Source organism: Delphinapterus leucas, chromosome 2 (genome assembly GCF_059928025.1).
Source record: "Delphinapterus leucas isolate spDelLeu-1000000601 "Yukka" chromosome 2, BTC_Dleu_Yukka2, whole genome shotgun sequence".
Taxonomy (NCBI): domain Eukaryota; kingdom Metazoa; phylum Chordata; class Mammalia; order Artiodactyla; family Monodontidae; genus Delphinapterus; species Delphinapterus leucas.
In genome coordinates, this window is record NC_143130.1 from 58,139,622 (window position 1) to 58,149,505 (window position 9,884).

The 9,884-nt window shown below is 39.7% G+C and overlaps 3 non-coding genes across 3 annotated transcripts; all 3 read right to left on the bottom strand.

The window, feature by feature from the left end:
• Positions 1-359: 359 nt before the first annotated feature.
• On the bottom strand, positions 360-452 carry LOC115803985 (small nucleolar RNA SNORD116). Its single transcript, XR_004024788.2, has one exon. It is a non-coding gene; the product is annotated as a small nucleolar RNA SNORD116 (small nucleolar RNA).
• A 1,821-nt stretch (positions 453-2,273) lies between these two features.
• Positions 2,274-2,366, bottom strand: LOC115803986 (small nucleolar RNA SNORD116). Its single transcript, XR_004024789.1, has one exon. It is a non-coding gene; the product is annotated as a small nucleolar RNA SNORD116 (small nucleolar RNA).
• A 7,121-nt stretch (positions 2,367-9,487) lies between these two features.
• LOC115803937 (small nucleolar RNA SNORD109A) lies at positions 9,488-9,554 on the bottom strand. The gene has a single exon (XR_004024745.1). It is a non-coding gene; the product is annotated as a small nucleolar RNA SNORD109A (small nucleolar RNA).
• Positions 9,555-9,884: the final 330 nt, after the last annotated feature.

Sequence of the window (9,884 nt, forward strand, 5' to 3'; positions counted from 1 at the left end):
TCCGGGCTCCAACCAGGGAAGCTTTCTCATTTTGACTTCCAGAATTAACCCCCAAAGCAGCACGCACAAACCATGACACTGGCCAAAACATACCTCCCAAGCTGCAAGCTCACTGCACCTACCTCAGCCCACACTCTGCCTCTGAAGATCAGCAGGTGAGTCTGCCCCCTCACATTCCCTCCACGGCCTTTCAGCTGGGACCTGGGATTCATAGACGACCCAGTTTATGCGCAGACACGGTCCACCCTCAGACAGGAACCCCTCCAATGCTGGAGCCCTGGGTGGTATTTGCATGCATGTCAGGAGGGGACGATGGCCCTTACTCCTAACTGTGCTACCCACGAGAGACGAAAGGTGCTGGTCCTCAGTATCAATGAGGAGACGGTAGAGTGTTCTCACTCATTTTGTTCAGATTTTCCAGGGAATGCATACAAGGGTGTCATCATCGATCCGAATACATGCTGGGAAGCTGCAGAACATAACTGGGCAGGCTGTGAGGCTCTGCAGAGCAGCCATGACCCCGGTGTACTCCAAAACCCTGGGGAATCCACAGTCCTCTGGCCACTCAGCAAGAGCAACAGTCAATCCACTCTTGCAGCCACTGGGCCCATCTGAGGAAAACCTAATATCCAATGCACATCTTAGGGTGGGTGAATGCCTACCTTCCTGAGTTATCCACAGCCACGCTCACCAACATGCACCCGCCTCACTTTTTCCAGTTCTCCTTAGCACCTCCAGTCATCAGACAAGAAATGTGGACAGAAATCTCTCAGGCTTCAGAATTGGACTGGGGTCCTCAGAGAACATTATTCATGTGAACATTTACCGGGGCCTGATCCTGGAACCTCCTTCCCAAGGACCTCTATCCCTTATGGAGGACTGATTGTGTATCTGACAGCACGACTGTAGAAGTTATACACTTACGTTAACCGGTGTGTTTGAGGGTGTATGTGTGTGTTTGCACGTGTATGCATGTGCATGCATGAGGATGCGCTTGTGGGTTTCTGTGTGTTCCTCTGAATCCGCGTCTTGGTCTCTGTGTGTCTCTGTTGCCCTCTGCAGAGAACTTGAACAGTAAAAGCCACAGCTTATACATAGCGCCCTGGCTTTGGACCCCCCCACTAAATGGAGAAAACCCCTGTTAGCCTCAAGAGGCCGCTTGTGAACTTTGACCCCCAGGGGCTGTTGAAATTGGCCACGAATCCCGCTCTCCCACAGCCACGCCTTGTGACCATAGCACAAAGACTCGACGAGATCTGCTTCCCGGCTGTGGGTGTGACATCTACGTGGACCTGGAGACCCTGCCAGCTAGTAGCACATCTGATGTGCACTTGGGGCCACTCCCAGTGCTTTTGGAAGCAAGAGAACCTCCCATTGATGGTGCCGACTCTGACGTGCAGCTGGCTACAGGCAAGATGCAGCCTGGCACCTCTCTAGGGGCTAATGGACTTCAGCCCAAGTGCTACTTCTTGTCATCTAGGGCAAATCACTTTCCATGGACCTGTGGGAATGCCCACCATGGGAAGTGGTGGGCTTCAGCAACCATGACCCAGGTTCGAACCCCACGGCGGAAACTAGGTCACCTTTCCGGCCACGTCCCGGCCAGCTTCTAGCCGGCAGGGTTTGGAGCCCTGAATCTGAGGAAACGTTCAAACACTCAACAGCCTCATCCTCAGTGCCCTCTTCCTGCCCGCAAGGCGACTCGACCCTACTGGAAGCCATAGACATCATGCGAACATGGGGACACTGTACACCAGGGAAGACAGACTGCAAGCATATCTGATTTGACGACGCTGACCCCATCGCATGCATTCTGGCACTTCTCCACTGCCACAGCGACACTACCAAGGACCTCACAGAGATCAAAGGCACTGTCCCCGAGGACCACAGACAGACTTCCAGTGGAAGACCTCTGCCACGCAAGGGGAGCTGGAAGCCTGCAAGGGCACAGTGAATACACTCCCCGAAGTGCCACGCCCAAAGTGGGAACCTGGCCAAAACACACCTCTCCAAGCCGCAAGCTCACTGGGCCTAGACTGCACACACTCCTTCTCCTAAGACCAGCAGGAGAGCCTGCCATCTCGCAATCCCTCACCAGCCTTTCACCAAGGACCTGGGATCATAGACTACCCAGCTACTGTGCAGACATAGTCGACCCTCAGACAGGATCCCCTCCAATGCTGGCACCCTGAGTGGTGTTTGCATGCGTGTCAGCAAGGGAACGTTGGCCCTCACTCCTAACTGTCCCCTACTCCCAAGGGAGGCAATGTGCTGGACCTCAGTTTCGATGAGGAGATGGTAGAGCATTCTCACTTATTTTGTTCAGATTTACCAAGGAATGCATACGAAGGAGTCATCATCCATCCGAGCATGTGCTGGGACACTGCAGAATCCAACTGTGAGGCCGGGTGGCTGTGAAGAGGATCCAATGACCCCGGAGTACTCCAACAGCCTGGGGAATCCACAGCTCCCAGGCCACTCAGCAAGAGGAACAGTGAATCCACGCTTGCAGTCACTGGGCCCATCCGAGGAAACCCTAATATCCAATAGCACACCTTGGGGTGGGGGGATGTCTATGGCCCTGAGAGATCCATGGCCAGGTTCAGCACCCTGGGACCACCCCACTTCTTCCGTGTCTCCCTCATACCTCCAGTCATCATATCACGCGAAGGTGTTCTTGTCTTAGCGGATGGCCAGCCTTGCCTGGCAACTCCACCTGAGAAGTGGACAGAAACCACACATGAGCTTCAGAATTGGATCCGGGTCCTCACAGAAGAAGATTCATGCCAATGTTTACCTGGGGGTAAGCCCTGCACCTGCCTCCAACTACCTCTTTCCCTTAGGGAGGACTGAATGCGTGTCTGATGGCAGGAGTGTAGGGCATTAGTCACTTACGTTTGCTTGTATGTGTTTGTTCATTTGTATTTTTGTGTTTGTAGTGAAATGGCATTCCTTCTACACATCACCGTGGCCTGTGCCATGTGAAATGCAAAGAATTCCCATGTACACTATGATTTGTGCTTCATGCCAGGATCTGCCGCCTAAGTCAAAATCTTCACATTTTTTCAAATCTTCTTATTTTTCATTTTTCATACTTTTTATCCTATGTCATATTCTCCCATGAAAAGGTATCACTGCCCTTCCCAACACATAATTTGTACCTCTCACCTGATATGTTCATGGACTTTTAAAAACCCTTCAGCAACGTCCCTCACAGAGTTCCTTTTTAAAAATATTATCTTTTTTTTGCCAACAAACACATGAAAGGATGCTCAACATCACTAATCAATAGAGAAATGCAAATCAAAACTACAATGAGATATCACCTCACACCAGTCAGAATGGCCATCATCAAAAAATTTATAAACAGCAAATGATGGCGAGGGTGTGGAGAAAAGAGAACCGTCCTGCACTGTTGGTGGGAATGTAAATTGATACAGCCACTATGGAGGTTCCTTAAAAAACTACAAATAGAACTACCATATGACCCAGCAATCCCACTGCTGGGCATATACATGAGAAAACCATAATTCAAAAAGAGTCATGTACCACAATGTTCATTGCAGCTCTATTTACAATAGCCAGGACATGGAAGCAACCTAAGTGTCCACTGACAGATGAATGGATAAAGAAAATGTGGCACATATACACAATGGAATATTACTCAGCCATAAAAAGAAACAAAATTGAGATATTTGTAGTGAGGTGGATGGACCTAGAGTCTGTCATACAGAGTGAAGTAAGTCAGAAAGAGAAAAACAAATATCGTATGCTAATACATATATATTGAATCTAAAAAAAAATGGTTCTGAAGAAGCTAGGGGCAGGACAGGAATAAAGACACAGACATAGACAATGTACTTGAGGACAGGGGGAGGGGTAATGGTAAGCTGGGACGAAGTGAAAGAGTGGCATGGACATATATACACTACCAAATGTAAAATAGATAGCTTGTGGGAAGCAGCCACATAGCACAGGGAGATCAGCTCAGTGCTTTGTGACCACCTACAGGGGTGGGATAGGGAGGGTGGGAAGGAGACGAAAGAGGGAGGAGATATGGGGGTATATGTATAGCTGATTCACTTTGTTATAGAGCAGAAACTAACACACCATTGTAAACCAATTATACTCCAATAAAGATGTTAAAAAATATATTATCTTTTTTCCTAAACATAACACCTTTGTGGAAAATATCTCCAATATTATGTGATCATTTTCGCATGTTTTAAAAAGATTATCCATCGACCTGTTTTTTATTATGAATCACCATACGTTATGCAACGTATTTTATATTCCATTTCATGTTATTACAAAAGGTAAACTATCCTATTCACAGAAGGCAAAAAGAACAATAGCAATAAAATATCTTTTTCACAAAAAGTTAAATGAAAAATTTACATACATTTTTCTTTACCAGTATTACTGTATTTTGTGATATAAGGATTTAATTTTACAGATAAACTGTAACCAGCAGAATCACAGGGGGTGATTTTCAAATTATATTTTTGGTAAAATCTTTCCTCCCGTACCATATAATCAGCTCTTTCAACTGAAGAAGAAAAGAAATAACTCCATTGAAATTGTTAAAATTATTTTAATAGACACTTCTCAAGTGAAGATACACAAGTGATTATAATCCTTCAAGATATGACGAACTTCATTAGTGACGGGTAAAATCAAAAGTGAAATGAGAATGACAGCACCAAATCCGACACATGAGGAACTCCAACACCTGTCCCTTCATAAACAATAACGAAAAAGTGGTAAATGCTTGCACTATCAACTTTTTTGGAAATCTGCAAATTCACCAAGTAATAGCTGTCACTAGGCAATCTCTTAATCAAGAAACATAGTTCAATTTCTAAAATCCAGAAACTTTGGGCTGTTTAACTGACTCTAATCCCATGTCTTATTCCCTAACTCAGTGATATTATTGAGAATAACACTCCACATTCCTGGTTCTTGTAGTGGAAAGAGTCGGACTGACCTCATATCCAAAGAATTGTAATTTCTTCTTTTAATTTATGATTTATATTGGCTCCCTAAAACACTGGTTCAAAGACTTGCTTTTCTTTCTCCTAATTCAGAAGTCACTCAATGCTATAGCAGCTAGATTGGTGGTAATTTGCATTGTTTGCCGCTGCTGCCTAATGCAACGGATTACAGTTGTAACAGAAAATAAATTAAACCAATACCTTATGAGGAAAGTTCGGGAATGAATTTTTTCTGTTTTTGAAGTAATGGCTATCAGGTGATTCCATGTGTTCCTCATAATCTATAAGGGCAGCACAGATGTGGATTTATGTGCCTATTCAGGGAAAACTTCAGAAGGCCTAAGGTCTCCTCTGTGAGTGAACTTGAGGCTCTTAACAAGCAAAAATTGAGGCTAAGGGAAAGCTTAAAATGCCTGGCTAAGTGTTAAAGGCATATACTAACATACACAGAGAGACTTCTGAAAAGCAGGGAAATTTTTTGTCTTCAGGATTTCTAAGGAAATCTTTGTCCAATTTTTAGCTGACCACAAATCTAATGAAGCAGTCTTCAGTGAACACATACCACAAACAACTTCAACAACAAAAAGCAACAACAGACAAACAGGGAAGGCACATCTGATTTCCAGAGTTGCCACATTATGATATTCATAATGTCCAATTTTCAACATAAAAGTAATGGGCATTCAAGGAAACAATGAAGTATGTCCCACACACAGAGAAAAAAATATAAGAACAAGTAATAGAAACTCTCCCTGAAAAGCCAAGACATTGGACTCAAAGACAAATATTTTAAATCAGTTACTTTAAATGTGTTGAAAGAGCTAATGGAAAACATATTTAAGAACTAGATGAACCCCACAAGCATTGTCTCATGAAATAGGTGTATCAATAAAGAGACAGAAAGTTTTCAAACAAATCAAGTAGAAATTCTGGAGTTGAAAAGCACAATAGCAAGTGTTGAAAAACTCACAGAAAGGGCTCCACGACAACTTGAGCTGAAAAAATAAAACTAACTTGAAGGTAAGTCAATTTAAATTATCCAATTATAGGAAGAGAAAATTTATTTTTTAATGGACATAGCCTAAAAGTCCTATGAGGCTACCATCCAATGTACCAACATATGCATAATGAGAGTCACGAAAGAAGAAAGAAAGGAACAGAAACTATATTTCAAGTAATAATGGACAAAACTTAACAAAGTTGATGAAAAGTGATAAACTACCTATACAAGCAGTCTAATGAACTCCATGTAGGATAAATTCAAACAGATTCATACTGAAACACATCATTATGAAACTGTTCAAATAGAAAGTCAAAGAGAGAACATTGAAAGCAGCAATAAAGAAGGGACTCATCAGATAGAAGTGATCTTCAATAAAATAACAAGTGATTTTTCATCATACAACATGGGGTAAGAAGGCAGTAGGATGATAGTTTGAAAGTTATGCAATGAAAAGACATTCAACTAGGAATTCTTGATCCGACAATAATGCCTTACAAAAATGAAGGAGAAATTAAGACATTCTCGGACAACAAACACTGAGAATGTTCTTTGACAGCAGCCTTGCCCTACAACAAATGTCAAAGGGGGTCAAGCTGAAATGAATGGACCATATACAGTAACTTGAATCCACATCAAGAAATAAATAATATCAGTAAAGGTAACTTCACAAGCGAATATAAAAGCCAATATTAATATGTCTTTTGTAACTCCTCTCTTTTCCTATCATATGCTTGAATAACTGCATAAAACAAAAATTATCAGTCTGTGGTGATGAGTACATAAGTATAAAGACATAATTTGTGGCAATGACAACACACAGGGGAAATGGAGCAATATGGAAGCAGAGATTTTATATACTATTGAAATTAAATTGGTATTAATTAGAACTAGATTGTTATAAATTAAGAAGTTAATTGTTACCCCTAGGGCAACCACTAAGAAAATAACTTAAAATACATATAGTAAAAACAACAAGGAAATAAAGAATTTTAAATGGTGTACTCAACAATATCTACTTAACACAAAAAAAGCAATAGTGAAGACCAAAAAACATGTAAGACACAGAAAAAAATGAACATCCAAAACTTGAAAAATAAATTTCTATTGTTTATACGCTACCTGGTCAGTGGTGTCTTGTTATGATGGCCCAAATGGACCATTAATAAAAAAGTGACTGAGTCAGAAATTTAAAAAATAAAAAAAAAAAAACCTACCAGCAAAGAAAAGTCTAGGACCATATGCTTCACTGGTGAATTCTACCAAACATTTAAGGAAGAATTGACATCAATACTTCTCAAACTCTTTCAAAAAACAGAGGAGGAAGAAACACTTCCTGACTCATATAATGAGGCCAACTTAACAGTGATACCAAAGGCAGACAAGGACATCACAAGGACCTCACAAACTAGTGAATGTAACAAAAAGAAGTAAACTCACAGATATAGAGAACAAAGTAGTGGCTACCATTGGGGAGAGGGAAGGGAGGGGATGAATTAGGTGTAGTGGATTAACAGGTACAAACTATTAGGTATAAAATAAGCTATAAGCTATATTGTACAACATGGGAAATATAAGCAATATTCTATAATAATTACACATGGAGTACAACCTTTAAAAATTGTGAATCACTATATTTATACCTGTAACTTATATAATATTGTACATCAACTATACTTCAATTAAAAAAAAGAAGTGATGAGACAGGATATCGTCTTGTTCCCAATCCTAGGAAAAAGTACTTCTTTTTTAAAACACCCTGGGTTGTAAATTTTTAATACTTGCCATTTACAGCATTAATACTATATGTCAATTTAATTCTACACATTAAGACAGCAACCATGCACTATAAATCTACTTATATACTAACATGGATGAATAAACAATTATGTAATTTTAGGATCATATTTATTAGACCAAAATATGTTCTAGTGTTCCTGTCATTCATAATTATACTCAAATATTTTTGAATAATAAGAGTTTCTACAGTTCATGTCAGTATCTGGTAGGGCTCTTTTCCTCCCTAATATTACAATTATTAATGTTCACGGCTATTTTATTAGTTGTTATTGAGTTCACTTGAATTACTTTGCTAGGTTCTGGAGAAGTGAAAACATATATTACAATACATAAATAAATAAATAAGTATAAAAATAACAAAAACAATTATTACTTCAAAGAATTTGCGACCATAACTTTGTCAAGAGAAAAACAGAGTTTACCCATTTCTAAAGTATTAAACACCAGGCCCTAGGTAACATAAAACCTGTGTAATCATGTCAAGGAATATACAGACCATTTTCCTTATTGATGGATGTTTCAATTTTAACAACAAATAATGATTAATTATTTACTATATGAAATTTCACTATCTCTACACTTGATTAACCCAACCCGATATCTTTTGTGAGATTAATGTACTATGGAAAATTGAATTTTTTTGTGTTTCAGAAAAATGAAGTACTTCAAGGTTCTTTGTCATTTAAAATCTTCATGGCCTTACAAAGATCTCAGAAAGTTTAATATATAATTTTTCACATCAAAAAATGAAAAACACCTAATTAAAGTCAAATTCATCACTGAGAAGAGTAGCAATAATGACCCATAATGATCTTATGGATCTGACCAAAATGCTCTAACTATGATGATCTCAATCATGGGGTTAACATTCTGAAACCATAATTTGTTACGGAAACTCCCAAGCACAGCTTAATTTCACCAAAGGATATTTCATTGCAATAAGAAAATGTATTAAAAAACCAACAATTTTCCAAGATTCTCCATTTGTCAATCCACCCAAAACTCAGATAAAATAAAATTTAAAATTTGGAAATGAGGGTAGAGGCAATCACCAAAGAAAAGGACACATCATGAAGATATAATCGAGTAAGCCATTGAACAGATGAACACAGAGACTTCAGGGTGTGGCACAGAGCACATGACATATGAATTTTAAAGGACTCAGGTATAGTTACTCACCCCTATTCTCTGAAGTGGAGGCCCTCATTTCAGCCCTTCTACCTCAAAAAACCATAAATAAACAACAACAACAAAAAAGAAAGATATAGTCTCAAAAACTACTCAACACTAAAAATAACAACACACTAATACTGACTCCATGGTCAATATTTATTACAGGCATGCATGGTTCCCTTCTTTTAGCCCAACACTAATGAGTCTTTCAGTACCCATCACAGTTGCTTGACCCCTTCTTAATGCAACATTTCTTTTGTTTCCTCATTTATTACTCAAGAACATTTTCTTTAAACAAGTTCTATCTACATCTCTGTTCAAAGTGAGCAAAATGAAGCAAGTCTTGGGTCACTTAGCATATATACAGTGAATATTGCATCATAAGATAGGATGCTAATAATGCCTTGCCCTGGGAGAAAGAAAAGACATGCTTGCAGCAGTATTATGTCATCAATGAGGGGTCACCAAATAAAGCCAGGCTATGAGGGTCTTATTTGTCCTATTAGAGGGGCATTCAACTGGACCTCAGATTGACATCTGGAATGAGTCCCTCAGCATCCTCAGACAATTTTTCTCATCATCGATCCAGACAAGCACCCTCCCAACATATAAGCATTTCCATAGCCAGGCTTATTTTCTTCAGGCTTATCTACTGCGTTATGAATTAAAAACAGCACATATACAGTAGACATTTTGTTTAGTAGTTGAACAATGGAACCCTCATCTACACAGCACAGTAGGCACATAACCATGGATTTTTTCGAATAAAATTAAATAAAATCTATTGAGAAAATACAAAAAATTAAGTCAACTAAAATTTCAAGGAGTAAGTGGGGTAATATTTGTAAATGAGGTAGCAAATAAGTTTTGATTATCATAGAAATATGAGTAAAACATCTAAGTTCTGAAATGCTAGT